We start from the raw sequence: 20,075 nt of genomic DNA, 5'->3' as shown, positions 1-20,075 counted from the left end.
CCCACCTCTACTAAAAATACAAAAATTAGTCGAACATGGTGGCACGTGCCTGTAATCCCAGTTACCCATACCTAGGAGGCTGAGGCAGGAGAATCGCTGGAACCTGGCAGGCGGAGGCTGCAGTGAGCCAAGATTGCACTGTTGCACTCCTGCCTGGGCGACACAGCAAGACTCCTCTCAAAAAAAAAAAAAAAAAAAGAAGTATAAAGGCCCACTGAGAATTGGTATTTTATTGTATCCCTCACTGCTAAGGAAATGTTGGATCATGAAATCATTTTATCTGTCAAAAATTAGACACGCTGGGTGTCACAGCTCATGCCTGTAATCCCAGCACTTTGGGAGGCTGAGGTGGGCAGATCACTTGAGGTCAGGAGTTCCAGACCAGCCTGGCCAACATGGTGGAACACTGTCTCTACTAAAAATACAAAAAAATTAGCCAGCCATGGTGGCACACACCTGTAATCCCAGCTAGTTGGAAGGCTGAGGTGGGAGAATTGCTTGTACCTGGGATGTGGCGGTTGCAGTGAGCTGAGATCGCACCACTGCACTCCAGCCTGGGTGAGACAGCGAGACCCTGTCTCCAAAAAAAAAAAAAAAAATTAGGTACTATGTTTTCCAAAATTAGACAAGGTTTGTTTTCATTTTATAAACAGCACTTTTCCTTATAATCTATAAGGAGATTATACTCCTTATAGTTGTTTGAGGAGTTGTTTTTAAAAAGTTTAACATGAAAACATTTCTCCCCTACTAATCTCTTTTCATATCTTGCTGGATATATTTTAATGACAAATTTCTTGCTTGATAAAATAACATACCTGGTCTGTTTTGCCTTATTAATATTCAAAAGCATTATTCATAGCATCAGCATTTTGCAGAAGTAAATCTGGTGTACAGATGTCTGCATGAAGCACCTAAAGAAGAATGAATTCACAGACAAGAACAAGGATACAATAGCATACAAGTACATAAGAAGTATCTATTGGTTCACTGATATTGTGAAACAACATGACAGGTTAACACTTCTAAAAATTGGAGAAAGAGCAGTATAATACTACCGCTTATGGGAGTAGTATTATATAAGATGCTTATTATCTAGTAAAACCCATGAACCTGTCAATATTTATTTTAGAAGCAATTATTCACTTAGTCATAATTATGCTCTTTGACTTCCAGTTCAGTTTTTCCCGCTATAATTATAACACTAGTTGTAAGAGTCAAAGGACCTAAGTTCAAATTCTGGCTCCATCACCAACTAGGTTTACACTGTTAGGTAATCAGTTTCTTCATAAATAAAATGAAAGAATATGTTCTAATTCACAGAATCAAATAGGACCATAAAAACATTTTTTAAATGGGTTATAAAAAATTATAAAATGTTAATATATGGTAACTGGTCTTGTTTGGCTTTTCATCTAAAAATCACTTAGGTCAGGCGCAGTGGCTCACACCTTTAATCCCAGCAGTTTGGGAGGCCGAGGCGGGTGGATCACCTGAGGTCGGGAGTTTGAGACCAGCCTAACCAACATGGAGAAACCCCATCTCTACTAAAAATACAAAATTAGCCAGGCGTGGTGGCACATGCCTATAATCCCAGCTACTCGGGAGGCTGACGCAGGAGAATCGCTTGAACCCGGAGGCGGGGTTGCAATGAGCCAAGATAGTGCCATTGCACTCTAGCCTGGCAACAAGACCGAAACTCCATCTCAAAAACAAAAAACAAACAAAAAATCACTTAAATGTATCACCTATCCAAAAAAGTAAACAAAACAATTTATTTAAAAAATATAGGAGAGGCCAGGCGTGGTGGCTCACGCCTGTAATCCTACCACTTTGGGAGTCTGAGGTGGGCAGATCACTTGAGGTCAGGAGTTTGAGACCAGCCTGGCCAACATGGTAAAACCCCGTCTCTACTAAAAATACAAAAATTAGTTGGGCGTGGTAGCGTGCACCTGTAATCCCAGCTACTTGGGAGGCTGAGGCAGAAGAATTACTTGAACCCAGGAGGTGGAGGTTGCCGTGAGCTGTGATCGCGCCACTGCACTCCAGCCTGGGCAACAGAGAGAGACTCTGGACACTTGAGTTGGCAGAGAGATGCTCAGAGGAGTGGTAAGGGCAGCAAGCCACCTGATATGGAGACCAGAGGGTTTGCTGCAGGAGCATTCTGTAATGGAGCACAGCCAGGGACTGCCATGCCTCTAGACTCGACTTACTTTGATAGGAGAGTTTAGCTCTAGGGGAACTGTCAGACTTGAACTCTGCAGGGCAATCTTGTCCATCAGATGGGTGTTGCAGATGATCAGTGTCTATCTGGGCTGGTGGCCCCGGTGGTAAGAATTTAGACAGTTGCAGGCAAAGAAAGGCAGATTTAGCCGGGCATGGGGGCTCACGCCTGTAATCCCAGCACTCTGGGAGGCTAAGGCAGGTGATCACCCAAGGTCAGGAGTTCAAGACCAGCCTGGTCAATGTGGTGAAACCCCATCTCTGCTAAAACCACAAAATTAGCTGGGTGAGGTGGTGCATGCCTGTGACACAGCTACTTAGGAGGCCAAGGTAGGAGAATTGCTTGAACCTGGGAGGCAGAGGTTGCAGTGAGCCGAGATCGCACCATTGCACTTCAGCCTGGGCAACAAGAGTGAAACTCTGTCTCAAAAAAAAAAGAGGCAGATTTATGGCCAGGCCTGGTGGCTCACGCCAGTGATCCCAGCACTTTGGGAGACCGAGGCAGGTGGATCACTCAAGGTAAGGAGTTCCAGATCAGCCTGACTAACATGGTGAAAGCTCATCTCTACTAAAAATACAAAAAAATTAGCCAGGCATGGTGGCAGGCATCTGTAATTCCAGCTACTTGGGAGGCTGAGGCAGGAGAATCGCTTGAACCCGGGAGGTGAAGGTTGCGGTGAGCCGAGATCGTGCCATTGCATTCCAGCCTGGAAAGCAAGAGCAAAACTCCATCTCGGGAAAAAAAAAAAAAAAAAAGGCAGATTTACTAGAGTATGAAAATACATTGCAAGGGTGAAACAGGCAGGTCAGCAAGAAAAATGCTGACTGCAAAGAGACAAGGGCTTGCTGTGAGTTTTTATAGAATGGTGTTTCTGCTGTATGCTGAAGAGGGCTTTGTGCAGTACTGATAATGCCAAGGTTGTGGTGAGCTAACTTGCAAGTGTCTGGTGATAAGTTGGGCACAGGATAACTTGACTTATTTGTGCAGGAGGGCTATGTGTCTTTTTTTTTTTGAGATGGAGTCTTGCTCTGTTGCCCAGGCTGGAGTACAGTGGCACGACCTCAGCTCACTGCAACCTCTGCCTCCTAGGTTCAAGTGATTCTCCTGCCTCAGCCTCCCGAGTAGCTGGGATTACAGGCATGTGCCACCATGCCCGGCTGATTTTTGTATTTTTAGCAGAGATGGGGTTTCTCCATGTTGGTCAGGCTGGTCTCGAACTCCCGACCTCAGGTGATCCGCCTGCCTCGGCCTCCCAAAGTGCTGGGATTACAAGCATGAGCCACCGCGCCCAGATGAGATGGGGTTTCACTGTGTTAGCCAGGATGGTCTTGAACTTCTGACCTCATGTGATCTGCCTGCCTCAGCCTCCCACAGTGTTGGGATTACAGGCGTGAGCCATTGCGCCCAGCCAGGTTTTATTTTTTTAACTGTTCTTTGCTGACCAGGGTCACAGAGTTGGCCTTACCTAGGATTGTGGGTGGTTAGGAGGTTACATGGGCCTAAGTCCCTGAATTGGGAGTTAAACTGGGCAGGGTCGCTGTTGGACCATGGAGGAAACAGCATTTACAGCCTAAAAAGACACATGCACATGTATGTTCAATGCAACACTATTCACAATAGCAAAGACATGGAATCAACCTAAATGTCCATCAATGGTAGAGTGGATAAAGAAAATGCGGTACATATATACCAAGGAATACTATGCAGCCATAGAGAACAAGATCATGTCCTTTCCAGGAACACAGACGGACCTGGAGGCCATTATCCTTAACAAACTAACACAGGAACAGAAAACCAAATACCACATGTTCTCACTTACAAGTGGGAGCTAAATGATAAGAACACATGGACACATAAAGAGGAACAACAGATACTGAGGCCTATCGGAGAATAGAGGTTGGGAGGAGGGAGACGATCAGAAAAAATAACTAAAGGGTACCACACTTACCACCTGGGTGACAAAATAATCTGTACAGCAAACCCCCATGTCACAACTTTATCTATATAACAAACTTACACACATATCCCTGAACTTAGAAGTTAAATACCCCCCCAATACTATATACCTAAACAAATTAATTTAGACTACAATCTATAGATCTTACAGACAACAGGAAAGATAGTAAGAAAAAACGTATTTGCTCAAGAGCAAAACAAACTTTTATTTTAAAAATAAAAGTTTACTTTGTATCATATGATTTCTTTTCAAATAAGCACACGGTCTTATAAATATATAATATTCAAAATGTTTTGGGGTCTGTTTTTTTTTTTTTTTTTTTTTTGAGAAAGAGTCTTGCTCTGTCACTCAGGCTGGAGTGCAGCGGTGCAATCTAGGCTCACTGCAACCTTCGCCTCCTGGGATCAAGCGATTCTCCTGCCTCAGCCTCTTGAGTAGCTGGAACTACAGGCACGCACCACCACGCCTGGCTAATTTTTGGAGCTTTTTAGTAGAGACAGGGTTTCACCATGTTGGCCAAGCTGGTCTCGAACTCCTAACCTCAGGTGATCAGCCCATCTCAGCCTCCCAAAGTGCTGGGATTACAGGCATGAGCTACCATGCCTGGCCTGGGGTCCGATTTTTAAATATTTTCCTTCTTTTTTTTAAGTGTTAGGAATACTAAAATATGGGCCTGGTGCAGTGGCTCATGCCTGTAATTCCAGCACTTTGGGAGGCCAAGGCGGGCGGATTGCCTGAGGTCAGGAGATCGAGACCAGTGTGGCTAAGTTGGTGAAACCCTGCCTCTACTAAAAATAAAAAAAATTAGCCGGGTGTAATGGCATGCACCTGTAGTCCCAGCTACTCGGGAGGCTGAGGCAGGAGAATCACTTGAACCCGGGAAGTGGAGGTTGTAGTGAGCTGAGATCGCACCACTGCACTCCAGCCTGGGCAACAGAGCAAGACTCCGTCTCAAAAAAAAAAAAATACTAAAATAATAAATTTAAAGTTGGCCTGGAGCCTGTAAACATATTACTCAATATAAAGAAAAAGTCAATCATTTCAAACTTTTGAAACATGTATGAAATACATGAAATATGTAAATTAACCTCCTGATATATCACAGCTCTCAAACAATTCCCCCCTTTTCTTTTCCATTTCTGTTCACTCTTTTCCCCCACATCCCACAACTATACAGATAGGGTAAAAGAGAATCAGGTGGATCAATTAATTACGGCAGCCCACAGAGGTGCTCTTAAGGTCCCAGGAAAACCGTAAAGGAATAGCTCTGGGCGAACTCTGGAATGCTAACAATGCAGAGGCCACAAGGTAGCTCAAATCAATTTAACCGATATTTAATAGGCACCTCCTATGCACAAGATACCATGCAAAGATATACACTATGATGAATGAGACACAATATTTATTCTCAAATATGTTATCTAGTAAGGGGATTAGAAAAGCTATGTTAGTAAGTTCATACAACAGCTGCCATCAAAGGAATAAGCCAACACCAGGGATATGAATGAGGGAAAGTTTACCTCTAGCCTGAAGAAAAGGGAAAAAGAATTTCAATCCATAGGCCTTGCCTGTAAAGACAGTGGGCAAGAGACATGTATGTACATTACTGAAACCCCATTATAATGACAGAATAGGGGTTTTTAAAAGAAGGTGTAAACCTTCAAGAATGGGTAGAATGGGAAAGGAAATAACAGATATAAAAATTTGTTAAGTTAGAAAAAAAGGAGAAGTGATAAGGAATTTAGGAGACCAGAGAAAATTGATTTCAAAGATAGAAGTATTGAGAGCTAAGACTCAAATCTGACTTATGCTACAGAATCTCCAAAAGGCTAATAATTGGTGGTACCAGGTGAAGTAGGGAGAAATGCTAAAAATAAGGGAATTTGGCTGAAAGTCAGATTAAGACGCAGTCAGATCCCTATTTCCCTTTCTCCTACTCCAGCAAATGAATAGAGGTTTATTCTCTGGAAATGGTTGAACCAGACAACCAGGGGATTCCAGGCCTCGCTGAAAGAAAGGGTAACGTACTGAAAACTGAGGAATTAAGGAAACATGCATGCAGAATGCTGAGAACCCTGCCTCTTCAACCCTTTTGCTCTACCACTCTGTTCCCAGTATGCTGCTTGCTATTCAGCTAGAAGATTGAAAAGGTTTTTTCTAGGCAATCAGATCAGCCCAAGAGGAAAGATCTTAAGATATTTCACTAGATATTTCCCAACTAATGAACTACCCAGCAAGATCACTCAATAGTGAAGTCCACAGTTAACAATCCCCACTCAGAACTTCAATCAGCTTTTTTGTTACTCATTCTTAAGCATGAGCAGAAAACCAAGGATTCAGAGAAAAGCCCTGTACAAAAAGATGAAACAGGCTGGGCGCAGTGGCTCACGCCCGTAATCCCAACACTTTGGGAGGCCGAGGTGGGCGGATCATTTCAGGTCAGGAGTTTGAGGCCAGCCTGGCCAACATGGTGAAACCCAGTCACTACGAAAAATACAAAACTTAGCCAGGCTTGGTGGCATGTGCCTGTAATACCAGCTACTTGGGAGGCTGAGGCAGGAGAATTGCTTGAACCTGGGAAGAGGAGGTTGGAGTAAGCTGAGATCATGCCACTGCACTCCAGCCTGGGTGACAGAGCAAGACTCTGTCTCAAAAAAAAAAAAAAAAAAAGAAAGAAAGAAACAACAACAAAAACAAATGAAAAAGGAAAAATTGAACCTTGGAGGCTAGTTGGATTTCAACAGATACAATAAAAAACAATCCTAGAATCCCTTTCTGTTAATTTTAAGATACCTCAAATCCATTTGTTTATAGCTTTAAGGAAGGAAACTGTTAAGGTTTCTAAAAGTCATAAGGTGGTATAAAAATACCAGGTGCAGCTGGGCGTGGTGGCTCACACCTGTAATCCCAGCACTTTGGGAGGCCGAGGCGGGCGGATCACGAGGTCAGGAGATTGAGACCATCCTGGCTAATATGGTGAAACCCGTCTCTACTAAAAATACAAAAAATTAGCCAGGCATGGTGGTGGGTGCTTGTAGTCCCACCTGCTCGGGAGGCTGAGGCAGAAGAATGGTGTGAACCCAGGAGGCAGAGCTTGCAGTGAGCCGAGATCACACCACTGCACTCCAGCCTGGGTGACAGAGTGAGACTCCGTCTCAAAAAAAAAAAAAACAAAACAAAAAACAAAACAAAAAAACCAAAAAACCAGGTGCAGTGACCGAGGCCTGTAATCCTAGCACTTTGGGAGGCTGAGGTGGGCAGATCGCTTGAGCTCAGGATTTCAAGACCATCCTGGGCAATGTGGTGAAACCCTGTTTCTACCAAAAAAACACAAAAATTAGCCAGGTTGGTGGAGCGCACCCGTAGTCCCAGCTACTTGGGAGGCTAAGGTGGGAGGATCGTCTGAGCCCAGGGAGGGACCCTATCTCAAAAAAAAAAAAAAAGGTATAAAAAAAGTTTTATCTATTTATTTATTTGAGACAGAGTCTTGCTGTGTTGCTCAGGCTGGAGTGCAGTGGCATGATCTCGGCTCACTGCAACCTCCGCTCCTCGGATTCAAGCAATTCTCCTGCTTCTGTCTCCCAAGTAGCTGGGATTACAGGGCAGGCGCCACCGCACCTGACTAATTTTCGTATTTTTAGTAGAGACAGGGTTTTGCCATATTGGCCAGGCTGGTCTCAAACTCCTGACATCAGGTGATCTGCCCGCCTTGGTCTCCCAAAGTGCTGGAATTACAGGTGTAAGCCACCAGGCCGGCCTCAGAGTTTTTATTTTTTTAAGAGACAAAGTCTAGCTGTTATCCAGGCTGGGCTGCAGTGCCATGACTGTAGCTCAATGAAGCCTCAAACTGCTGGGCTAAAGGAGTCCTGCCTCAGCCTCCCAGGTAGCCGGGACTTACTGGTGTGTGCCACCATACTTGGCTAATTTTTTTTTTTTTTGGGGGGGAGAGATAGTTTCTCAGGCTGGTATTGAACTCCTGGCCTCAAGCAATCCTCCCACCTTGGCCTGCTAAGGTGCTGGAATTATAGGCATGAGGCATTGCACCTGGCCAAAAAGTTTTTATCAGGTTGCTGATGGCCACAGAAGCTACAAGCCAGGAAAGTATGTGGATGGGTGTGTCTGCATATTTTCCTTTGAAAAGGGGTAAAAAACATCTTTAAAAATGTAAGTAAGGCTGGGGGCAGTGGCTCATGCCTGTAATCCCACAACTTTGGGAGGCCGAGCTGGGCGGATCACGAGGTCAGGAGTTCGAGATCAGCCTGGCCAATATGGTGAAACCCTGTCTATACTAAAAATACAAAAAAGATCTGGGTGTGGCGGTGCTTGCCTGTAGTCCCAGCTGCTCGGCAGGCTGAGGCAGAAGAACCGCTTGAACCTGGAAGGCGGAGGTTTCAGTGAGCCGAGATCGTGCCACTGCACTCTAGTCAGGGTGACAGAGTGACACTCCATCTCAAAAAAAAAAAAAGTAAGTAAATATGTATTTTGTACACCTTTATTATCTTCTTTAAAAAGAAACCAACAAAAATTACTTGGTTATCCATTTATAAACCATGATTTTTAAGAGTTCATAATTTTTAAATCTCAATTTTCAATTATATTGATTCTATTAGTTATGTGATTCTTGTGCAAGAGCAAGGTATTATTGTTCACTACATATGGGATAGTGAGAAAATACCATGAACATACTATTGGACAATGAATTTACTCTGATCATTTGCCTCTATCTCTAATATGAGCAAGTCGGGGAGAGAGAGAGGTGGGAAAGAGGAGGGAATGAAATAATTACCTTCTGTAAAAAAGGGGAGGCCGGGTGCGGTGGCTCACGCCTGTAATCCCAGCACTTTGGGAGGCCAAGGCTGGCGGATCACGAGGTCAGGAGATCGAGGCCATCCTGGCTAACACAGTGAAACTCCGTCTCTACTAAAAATACAAAAAATTAGCCGGGCGTGGTGGTGGGCTCCTGTAGTTCCAGCTACTCGGGAGGCTGAGGCAGGAGAATCACTTGAACCGAGGAGGTGGAGGTGGCAGTGAGCCGAGATTGGGCCACTGCACTACAGCCTGGGCGACAGAGCGAAACTCTATCTCAAAAAAAAAAAAAAGGGGGGGGGTTGGTGGAAGACTACATCCTTAATCTTACTGAGGTACATCTTTCCACATTAGATTGCACTTAACATCAGAGATACTCGGTATTTCTCTGCATTGCCATCAGAAGTACAGAACTATTAGTGAAATGATAAAGATTACTGCATTAACCAAAAAAATTCCTTTCTCCTTCTTTGTTATTTTTCTTCTTAAGTACGGGAAAAAGAGAAAACCTCTGTTGTAGCCTAACCTATGGCATCATTCCCCCATGAACTGCTATTCTGTGGCATACACGATACCTGCTGAAAAAGAGGTATTGTGAGCATTACTTAGGCCTTTATGTATTTTTGACATTCACAGATTAATTAAATACACTTCTAACCAACCTCTAGAGATTCAAAAATGCTGCTACCAAAACTGTATCTGGTAGGAAGACAATTCAAAAAATTTTACTTTCCAATAAAATCAGGGAAGAGAGAAATATGTGAATAGGATATAATTACAACAATTCATCTCTATTAATGTTTTAAAATATTTAAGAGAATTCAATCTGTTTCTATACAATGGCAACCAAGAACAGATTGGAAAACAATGCAAAAGAGATTTGGCTAAGTTAAAAGGTACCTTTATTCTGTCAGTGAACAGGTATTTTTTTATGACCATTTCCTGCAATTGGCGAAAGTCTCCTTTCAATTCTACTCCATAGAGTTGCACTGCTGAACTGGAAAGATAACCCTAAAATAGGAAGATACACTATGATGCAAATGAATGAACTCTTACCCATGGGTTTATTTCTACTTGAAATTTTAAAAATCAAGCTTTAAAAAATATAGTTTGGCCAGGCATGGTGGCGCACACCTGTAATCCCAGCACTTTGGGAGGCCAAGGCAGGCGGATCACCTGAGGTCAGGAGTTCCAGACCAGCCTGGCAAAGGTGGCGAAACCCCAACTCTATTAAAAATTCAAAAAATTAGCCAGGCGTGGTGGCGGGCACCTGCAATCTCCGCTACTCGGGAGGCTGAGGCAAGAGAATTGCTTGAATCCAGGATGCAGAGGTTTCAGTGAGCCAAAATCACGCCACTGAACTCCAGCCTGGGCAACGGAGTGAGACTCTGTCTCAAAACATATAAATAAAAATAATTCGATAAAGTAAAAAGAAAATGAAAGTAATATCTTGTAGTTTATGTAAAACTTACAACTTCCTGAACTGAAAAAGGCTCTTACTGATCAGAGCCTTGATTATAGTTTATTAATTCCCATTATCTAAAATAGTTATATTTTTAAAGATGGGTTTCCTTTATTTTTTGAGACAAGGTGTCACTCTGCTGCCTAGGCTAGAATGCAGTAGCATAATCACAGCTCACTGCACTCTCATCTACCCTAGGCTCAGGTAATCCTCTGAACTCAGCCTCCCAAATAGCTGGGAAGAGGAGTGCACACCACCATGCCTGGCTAATTTTTGTATTGTTTTGGAGAGACCGAGTTTCACCATGTTGCCCAGGTTGGTCTTGAATTCCTGGGCTCAAGTGATCCTCCAGCCTTGGCCTCCCAAAGTGCTGGGATTACAGGCATGAGCCACCATGCCCAGCTGGCCACATGTTTTAATAAATCTACTAATGACAACCAGAAATCCTATTTCAGATTTTGGTAAAACCATTTAAGATCATAAGAAATAAATACTCATGATTTAATTTTAAAAAACCCACACTGAAGTGATGTTTTAGAAACAAGCATTCGAACTTAGGATCACAAAAAACTGGAGCAAGATGTGTCCTTGGATAGCATTTAGTTTGCTCATTTAAAATGAGGAACTAGAGGCCTAGAGGTGTTAAGTGGTTTGCTTATGGCCATACAGCAATATCCTAGGTCAAGTAAATTTGTCAGCTTTATAAAAGCTCTTATCAAAGTTCAACATACTATTTCAGTACAGTACCAAAAAAAGGGGTTAGAAGGCAGTAGTGACTGATAAAATAGCAAAGTGTTACAAGAAAGAGTCATACACTTCTGTTTTGTTGATATTCCTTAATTTGCATTGCAGAGACAAAGTAGTAAAGGAAATCAGACACGTGGTCTTTGAAATCCCAAATTCCATTGTCATCATAAACTAGAATATAAGTGTCTACCTATGTCATAACTTATTATTCTTTTACTTTAATAAATAAAGCCACACTGTCACCTTGGATGGTGACAGGCAAAGCTGTTGCTAGCAGAAGAAAATGCTTTCCAAATGTTGATGTCTGCAAGCTGGACGGTACCCCATAAAGGACTATGCTAGGCCTGGAGCTGATGTCAACCAAGACCTTTCCTGATATGTCAGAGAGTACATGATGATAAATGAATTTCATTTCCATGAAGGAGAAGTAATGAGAAATAAATCCCAGAGAATTGGAAGAGTGAACATCAAATTTTGCTTGGGTATAAGTAATTGCATTCTGGACTTCTAATTCTTTCATCTATATTTCATCTGTAAAGTATATTTCATGTTTTTGTTCCTTAACCAATGAAAATCATCCAGAAGTTATTTGGAAAAAATTCGTGTGATAATTTTTTACTCATCCACTCTGACTTAGAACAAATATTAAGTCTGACATTTAAGAGGCCTTTAGGGAACAGCTACTTAGAAGACTGTCTCTATTCCCGTGCCCCTCATTTCCTTCTTGCTGCTGCTTTAGAGGTCCTGGGTTTTTTTCGTTTCTCTACTTCCTATGGCCTGTTGTGCCTGGGACAGCGTCATAACTTCCATACCATCCGGCTTTCTCACCTTACCCCAGAACTAACCACAGAAGTACTATGTATTGCTGCATAGACTGTAGACTACGAAATGTATGACTGGCTCTGGAGCTATACAGAGTGGCAGCCCTCATCAACCTGGAATAGATTCTGGAGGGCAAGACAGGAGTGGTGTGAAAGATTCACATACACCCATAAATTGCTTTTATCCCACTTAGTTTAACTGCCACCATTTCTAGCCTGCTAATCTATCTTCTCATCCTAGTTTCTGTCATGAAATATCTGAGATAGCCTGAGTCTGGTTTTCTTCTGATATGTAGGTAACCCAAAGACTTATATTATGTTCTATGTAATAATGATCAGGAAGGGGAGAAACCTTGGTCCTAAGTAATAGAGGGTGAAAAGTAAAATAGAAGCAGGTAGGCCAATCCCTTAGAAGAGAATAAAAGGTGTAACTAGGCCTCTGAAGTCATTCTTGGGGTTTGGGCTGTAAGCAGTGTAGTCGTTATCTCCCTAGGATCCTCATCTTCTCTATCCTCTTTGCCACACTAGTGCTTCTTTGGGTTACAGAGTCACCACTACAGTCTTGTAGCTAGACATACCCCTTGTGACAGAGAGGGGGAAAGCCCCTTATGGTGATAACTGTTTCAGATTCATTATAGTTCTCTACAATGGGGAGGCTGGCCTGTTTACCCAGTAATTAAAAATAAGATTTTTATGGGAAGACACATCCTGATCTTCAAATTTTTATCTGTCAGACATAGCTCTTCTATAAATATTTTTAACAGGATGTTAACAGTTATTAACTTTTTTTCTGAGATGTCTCACTTTGTTATCTCACTTTGTTGCCCAGAATGGAGCATCAGTGGCAAGATCTTGGCTCACTGCAACCTCCGCCTCCCACGTTCAAGCAATCTTCCCACCTTAGCCTCCCATGTAGCTGGGACTACAGGCGTGTGCCACACCACACCCGGCTAATTTTTGTATTTTTATTAGAGATGGGGTCTTGCCATGTTGGCCAGGCTGGTCTCAAACTACTGACCTCAGGTGATCCACCTACCTCAGCCTCCCAAAGTTATTAATAACTTTTTAGTGTTTCTTCTATTATTGTCCAAATCCTTTTCATTCTGTGAATTTTAACTACCTCAAATGGAAACTAGAAGTATTATTGAGAAATAGGATCTTTTTTTTTTTTTGAGACGGAGTCTTGCTGTGTCGCCCAGGCTACAGTGCAGTGGTGTGATCTTGGCTCACTGCAACCTCCGCCTCCCGGGTTCACGCCATTCTCCTGCCTCAGCCTCCCAAGCAGCTGGGACTACAGGCGCCCACCACCATGCCCGGCTAATTTTTTATATTTTTAGTAGAGATGGGGTTTCACCGTGTTAGCCAGGATGGTCTCGATCTCCTGACCTCGTGATCCACCCGCCTCGGCCTCCCAAAGTGCTGGGATTACAGGCTTGAGCCACCGCGCCCGGCCTGAGAAATAGGATCTTAAACTAATAAATCAGAGAAGTTTAATCTCAAATTATAATACAGATACAATATATCTGTTTAGCAACATATTCCAAATTTGGTATTTAATCTTTGATAATGATATCATCTAAGATCAGTAATATAAGCACAAGATTATTTACCCAGAGGGGTAGCCCACTCTATGTAATAATCCTAAATGTAAGTGAGCAGGGAAATACATGTCTAAAGCAACATGACTAGACAAATCTACCCAGCCTGAACAAAGACAGAAGGCTTTCTGTCACTAGAGAAGTTCTCTAATATGGATTGGGATGCTTCACTGGGTCAAATTATAGCCTGAATGAACTATTTCTCAAGATTATCTATCTCTGTTTTCTGCGTCCATGCCTGCCCAATAATATCTCATCACTATCTGATTTCTTAAGGAGATTTTTTTTTTTTAGACAGTCTTGCTCTGTCACCCAGGCTGGAGTGCACTGGTGCGATCTCAGCTCACTGCACCCTCCACCTCCTGGGTTCAAGCGATTCTCATGCCTCAGCCTCTTAAGTAGCTGGGATTACAGGTGTGCACCACCACACCCTGCTATTTTCTGTATTTTTAGTACAGACGGGGTTTTGCCATGTTGGTCAGGCTGGTCTCGAGCTCCTGGGCTGAAGAGATCCACCCATCTCGGCCTCCCAAGTGCTGGGATTACAGGCCTGAGCCACTGTGCTCAGCCAGATGTTTTTCTTTTAAGTGACTGGGTCTCCTGTTGTCCAGGCTGGAGTGCAGTGGCTATACACAGGCCCAATCATACTGCACTGCAGACCTGAACTCCTGGTTTTAAGCAATCCTTCCACCTCAGCCTCCCAAGTAGCTAGGACTACAGGTACACACCACCATGCCCAGCTCAAGTAGATGTTTTTATGGGGAGAACATTTCAGCCTCCTTGGAAATTATATTTCTCATTGTAAATCAATCAGTGTATAGTTTACCAATCTCTGTTCAATATGTAGAGTATGAGTCAGTTCCTTTGTATTGTCACCTCTGTTTAGTTTCTGAACCTGCAGAGTTGCCTCTGATTACGTAGTTTCTAGCTGTGAAAAACATCTCACTGCCTTACTTGACTAGGGAAAAAAAAACTGTGAAAAACAGTTTCTAAGCTGGGCGTGGTAGCTCATGCCTGTAATCCCAGCACTTTGGGATGCTGAGGCAGGCGGATCATTTGAGGTCAGGAGTTCAAGACCAGCCTGGCCAACATGGTGAAACCCCGTCTCAACCAAAAATACAAAAAAATTAGCTAGGTTTGGTGGCGGGTGCCTGTAATCCCAGCTACTTGGGAGGCTGAGGCACAACTGCTTGAACCCAGGAGGCAGAGGCTGCAGTGAGCTGAGATTGTGCCACTGCACTCCAGCCTGGGCGATAAAGCAAGACTCAGTTTCAAAAAACAAAACAAAACAAAGTTTCTAAATATATCCTGGGGGACATTAAGTGACCTATTCTCCTGAGATAATATTCATTTACTCTCCCTAACTGCAGTATTTGGTAATAACCATGCCACAGGTTGGCCTTTTGCTTTCAGAAAACATTGAATAGCTTAGTCCAAACTTTGCATACTCATGACATGTAAGAAAAAATACACATAAAGTCATCAGATTTGCATACCTAAGTTCCTACCTAAAGGTGCTGTCAGGTGTGAGCTGCACATCATACAGTAGTTTCTGCTCATTTTTCCTTTCTCATATAATGAATCAATAAGTCTTCATCATAAAGGAATGCACCAAGGTGAACTGTGGGTTCCAGCTGCTGCTGCATCTGGTGGAGAGAAAAACATCAAAAGAAACAAAGTACAAAGAAGTATCTTTTTATTGCTAAATAAAGCAAAATGTCAGTGGTCTATATGCTAACATTCTGAGAGCAACAAAAAGGCACAGTAAGACATGTTTTGCTTATGCAAGTAACTGCTCTACTTTCGTTTTATTTCTGAGACCCTAGCAACTTTTTGACCTGGAATGATGCAAAACAAGCCATGAGAAATACATAAAACTCTAGTTGAAAGGAATCTCATAGATCATTTTGTTTATCCTAAGTAGCATATTTTACAAATACTTACCCAGAAACATTTCTTCAAAGAAATTATATTAGTTAATAATAGGGGAAAAAATTTAAACTAATAACAGGTCTTTTGAGTCCTACATGTCAGTGACTTACCATTAAAACATTTAACAAGTAATCTTTTCCCAGAGTGCAGTTTTCAAATAATAAAATGCTATTAAAACTTCATGCTTATAAATAGTAGTCATTTGTTAATATTAGTGGTATAGGATATACTAGCAAGTGGCTACAAAGAAACAAATGTTTGATTCCTTTCACCTTAACTATAATAAACCATTCTGCTTGAATACCTAAAAATGTGTCTACATTTAAACAAAGAAACCTTGGTTGGTACATAGAAATCAGGTATGGACATATAAGGATCAGAAGGAAATTTAAGATAAAAAGTTGGGCCAGGCGCAGTGGCTCATGCCTATAATCCCAGCACTTTGGGAGGCCGAGGCGGGTGGATCACGAGGTCAGGACATCGAGACCATCCCGGCTAACACGGTGAAACCCTGTCTCTACTAAAAATAAAAAAAAAAATTAGCCAGGCGTGGTGGCGGGCGCCTGTAGTCCCAGCCACTCGGGAGGCTGAGGTAGGAGAATGGTGTGAACTCGGGAGGCAGAGCTTGCAGTGAGCCAAAGATTGTGCCACTGCACTCCAGCCTGGGCGACAGAGAGAGACTCCATCTCAAAAAAATAAATAAATAAATAAAATAAATAAATAAATAAATAAAAAAGACAAAAAGTTGAAGTTTGTGGGTCAATTATTAACATACAAGGATTACTTTTCTCATTGCATACATCGTGGATTTCACAAAACTGATTATATGCATAGCACTATTAAGAATGTGCAGATGGCTGGGAGCGGTGGCTCACGCCTGTAATCCCAGCACTTTGGGAGGCGGAGGTGGGCGGATCACTAGGCCAGGAGTTTTGAGACCAGCCTGACCAACATAGTGAAACCCCATCTCTACTAAAAATACAAAAATTAGCCAGGCATGGTGGTGGGTACCTGTAATCCCAGCTACATGGGAGGCTGAGGCAGAAGAATCACTTGAAACTGGGAGGCAGAGGTTGCGGTGAGCTGAGATTGCACCATCGCGCTCCAGCATGGGCAACAAGAGCAAGACTCTGTCTCAAAAAAACAAAACAAAACAAAACAAAAAAACAGAATTTAGCTCCTTTATGCAGTTATTTATAGTCTGAAAACCACATGGAGAATTGCTGCTTTCAGGTTAGTGGGTGGAAATTTTTTTTTAATAGAGATGGGGTCTTGCTATGCTGTCCAGGCTGGTCTTGAACTCCTAGGCTCAAATGATCCTCTCACCTCAGCCTCCCAAAGGGCTGGGATTATAGGTATGAGCCACCACACCTGGCCAAGAAGAGATTATTAGCCTTGCTTTACAAAACAATATTCATAACATAGGTTTCCTGTAAGGGTTAGGATTTGAAGGAACTTGAAAGAGTTCTGGAGAAGAAAAATGAGACCTAATTCTTTTTTTTTTTTGAGACGGAGTCTCACTCTGTTACCCAGGCTGGAGTGCAGTGGCGTGATCTTGGCTCACTGCAAGCTCCGCCTCCTGGGTTCAAGCCATTCTCCTGCCTCAGCCTCCCAAGTAGCTGGGACTAAGGCACCTGCCACCACGCCCAACTAATTTTTTTTGTTTTTTAGTAGAGACAGGGTTTCACTGTGTTAGCCAGGATGGTCTCAATCTCCTGACCTTGTGATCCACCCACCTCGGCCTCCTAAAGTGCTGGGATTACAGGCGTGAGCCACCGTGCCCGGCCAAAAATGAGAACTAATTCTAAAAATAAAGGAATAGAAGAATAAGTAAAAGTGTAAGGGGCAAATGTGGAAGAAAGAAACAAAAAGGTGAGCTTCATCATTAATACAAGTGAGGGAAATGGAACAGAGGAAAAAACAAGGACATGGATGTAGTTAGGATCACATCATTAGCTCTTGTTGGGCCTTGATTGTTTTTCCAGAGCCTGGCAAACAGGATACTCTCAAAAAATATTTGTTGAATGAATAGTACTGATGAGTCAAAGGGTTGAGGACTCAAAAGAATTGGGGACATGGCTGAAGCACTACATGAAAAACTGTTTAAAACCAAATTTAGGGCTGATTAGGCTAAAGAGACTGTGGGGTTAGGAAAAATAGGAGAAACTTTAAGAAGCACTCACAGTAAATTTAACATATTTACTTTTATTTATCTCTTCATGAACTCTCCTCAGTCAATGATGTCAGACATTCACTTCTCCTCTTGCTTTTTGATCTAAGTGTTGCATTATCAGAATGCACATCAGGTGCATTCTGGTGTGACACCATAAGCTGAGACTTTCCCATTGCTCATCAGTGAATGCTAACTGACCTGATCTCTTAATTTTCTTTCTGTATGCTCCCTGCAGTGTGGTCTCTGGAATCCCTCCTGGTGTCGGCCAGTCCTGGTGGTAGTTTTGCATAGTTGAGCTGGTTTCTGCAGCACAATATAATGCTGCAGAGGCAAGCTGCAGGAATGCTGTTGCTGTTATTTTTGAGGAAAAAGGATGACGTGCTGCCTTGGCATAAGGAAACCACTTGGGCCCGACTGCTCTGTCAAATGACTTCCACACCTCTCTGAACTTGAGTATCTCATCTATTACCCTATGGATTAAGATTAAAGCAGAACCAAAATACTAAAAAGTTTTTTATGAACACCATAATCATCTGGGGTTCTTTTGTGACTGATGAATCTGAGCTATGAATGGTTGCCCAGTTCCACTAATCTTAATGGAAAGTATCCTGATGAGAGACTAGAGGCACCATCTATACCCTGCCATTTTAGATACATAAGTAGCGATGTCAATTCAAGAGTAGCAGACATGCAGCCAGGTACGGTGGCTCATGCCTGTAATCCTAGGACTTTGGGAGGCCGAGGCGGGTGGATCACCCGAGATTAGGAGCTCAAGACCAGCCTGGCCAACATGGTGAAACTCCGTCTCTACTTAAAATACAAAAACTAGCCAGGTGTGGTGGCAGGCACCTGTAGTCCCAGCTACTTGGGAAGCTGAGTCAGGAGAATCGCTCAAACCCGGGAGGCAGAGGTTGCAGTGAGCCGAGATTTGTGCCACTGCACTCCAGCCTGGGCGACAGAGCAAGACTCCGTCTCAAAAAAAAAAAAAAAAAAAAAAAAAAAAAAGAGTTGTTATGCTCTATTTCTAAAAATAGTATATTATGATTTTTGAAATACTTTCAATTCTCTGCTGGATCAATGTACAAGTGTACAATCTGTGGATATGGAGAACCCACTGCATATCCTAAGCATTTATGCTATGTCATTAAAATTAAAATTTGTGGAAACTTTACTTTTGAAGGCTGTGTAGTCTCTATTTAACCATTCACTGCTACCCTGAGACAGTTAAATATAGTTATAATTGTGTAAAACTGAGAATACTGCAACAAACATTTTGACAAACATCATCTCTTTGCATCTCTGATTATTTCCTTACTATAAATTCTTAGAAGTGCTTCAACATTGAAAAGGCTTTTCCTACACATTTGCACATTTCTTTCTTTCTTGAAGGACATCAGTTTAACAGAAATAAAAAAGAACACGAGTCTCTGGCTGGGCGTGGTGGCTCATGCCTGTAATCCCAGCACTTTGGGAGGCTGAGGCAGGCAGAGCACTTGAGGTCAGGAGTTCAAGACCAGTCTGGCCAACATGGTAAAATCCTGTCTCTACTAAATTACAAAAATTAGCTGGACATGGTGGTACACGCCTGTAATCTTAGTTACTTGGGAGGATGAGGCAGAAGAATTCCTTGAACCCGGGAGGTGGAGGTTGCAGCGAGCCGAGACGGCTCCACTGCATTCCAGCCTGGGCATGAGACTCCCTCTCAAAAAATAAAAAATAAAATAAAAGAACACAAGTCTCATCAAACCCTCACAACACTGAATATTATCATAAAAACAAACTTGGGCAGGGTACGGTGGCTCACGCCTGTAATCCCAGCACTTTGGGAGGCCAAGGCAGGCAGATCGCTTGAGTCCAGGGGTTTGAGACCAGCCTGGGCAACATGGTGAAACCCCATCTCTACTAAAAAAATTAAAAAGTAGCTGGGCGTGGTGGTGTATGCCTATAGTCCCAGCTACTTGGGAGGCTGAGGTGGGAGGATCACCTGAGCCTGGGAGGTCAAGGCTGCAGCGAGCCGTGATCACACGATTGCACTCCAGCCTGGGCAACCAGAGTGAGATCCTATCTGAAAAAATAAAAAAACTAAAAAAACCTGGTTAATTTGCATTTATTTAATTACTAGTGAGGTGGAACATCTCTTAACATGTAAACAGCAAATGTGTGGTAATACTACGTTGCTTGGAAAAAGATTAAAGGAAGGTGCTAATCAGCTGCCTAAAGGACAGTAGAGCTTTTCTCAAATTACATATGTAGAGGGGAAGGGAATGGAGAAAGAAGAGTTCTCTAAAGGGCAAAATCAATTCTTTAAAATTACCTACTTACATCTAATTAATTATATGAAGAAAGAAAAGTCCCCAA

General features: G+C 42.6%; 1 long non-coding RNA gene across 1 annotated transcript in view; it reads right to left on the bottom strand.

Annotated features, from left to right (window-relative positions):
- Positions 1–20,075, bottom strand: part of LOC129526613 (uncharacterized) — a 61,595-nt gene that overhangs the window by 33,102 nt on the left and 8,418 nt on the right. Inside the window, exons 2-5 of the long non-coding RNA XR_008671291.2 lie at positions 15,121–15,258; positions 9,885–9,995; positions 8,965–9,098; positions 816–911 (exon numbers count right to left, since the gene is read on the bottom strand). This is a non-coding gene — a long non-coding RNA (uncharacterized lncRNA). The remainder of the gene's footprint in view (positions 1–815; positions 912–8,964; positions 9,099–9,884; positions 9,996–15,120; positions 15,259–20,075) is intronic.

Source organism: Gorilla gorilla, chromosome 15 (genome assembly GCF_029281585.2).
Source record: "Gorilla gorilla gorilla isolate KB3781 chromosome 15, NHGRI_mGorGor1-v2.1_pri, whole genome shotgun sequence".
Lineage (NCBI taxonomy): Eukaryota > Metazoa > Chordata > Mammalia > Primates > Hominidae > Gorilla > Gorilla gorilla.
Note: the sequence above shows the minus strand (reverse complement) of the source record. Positions and strands in the feature narration are given on the sequence as shown.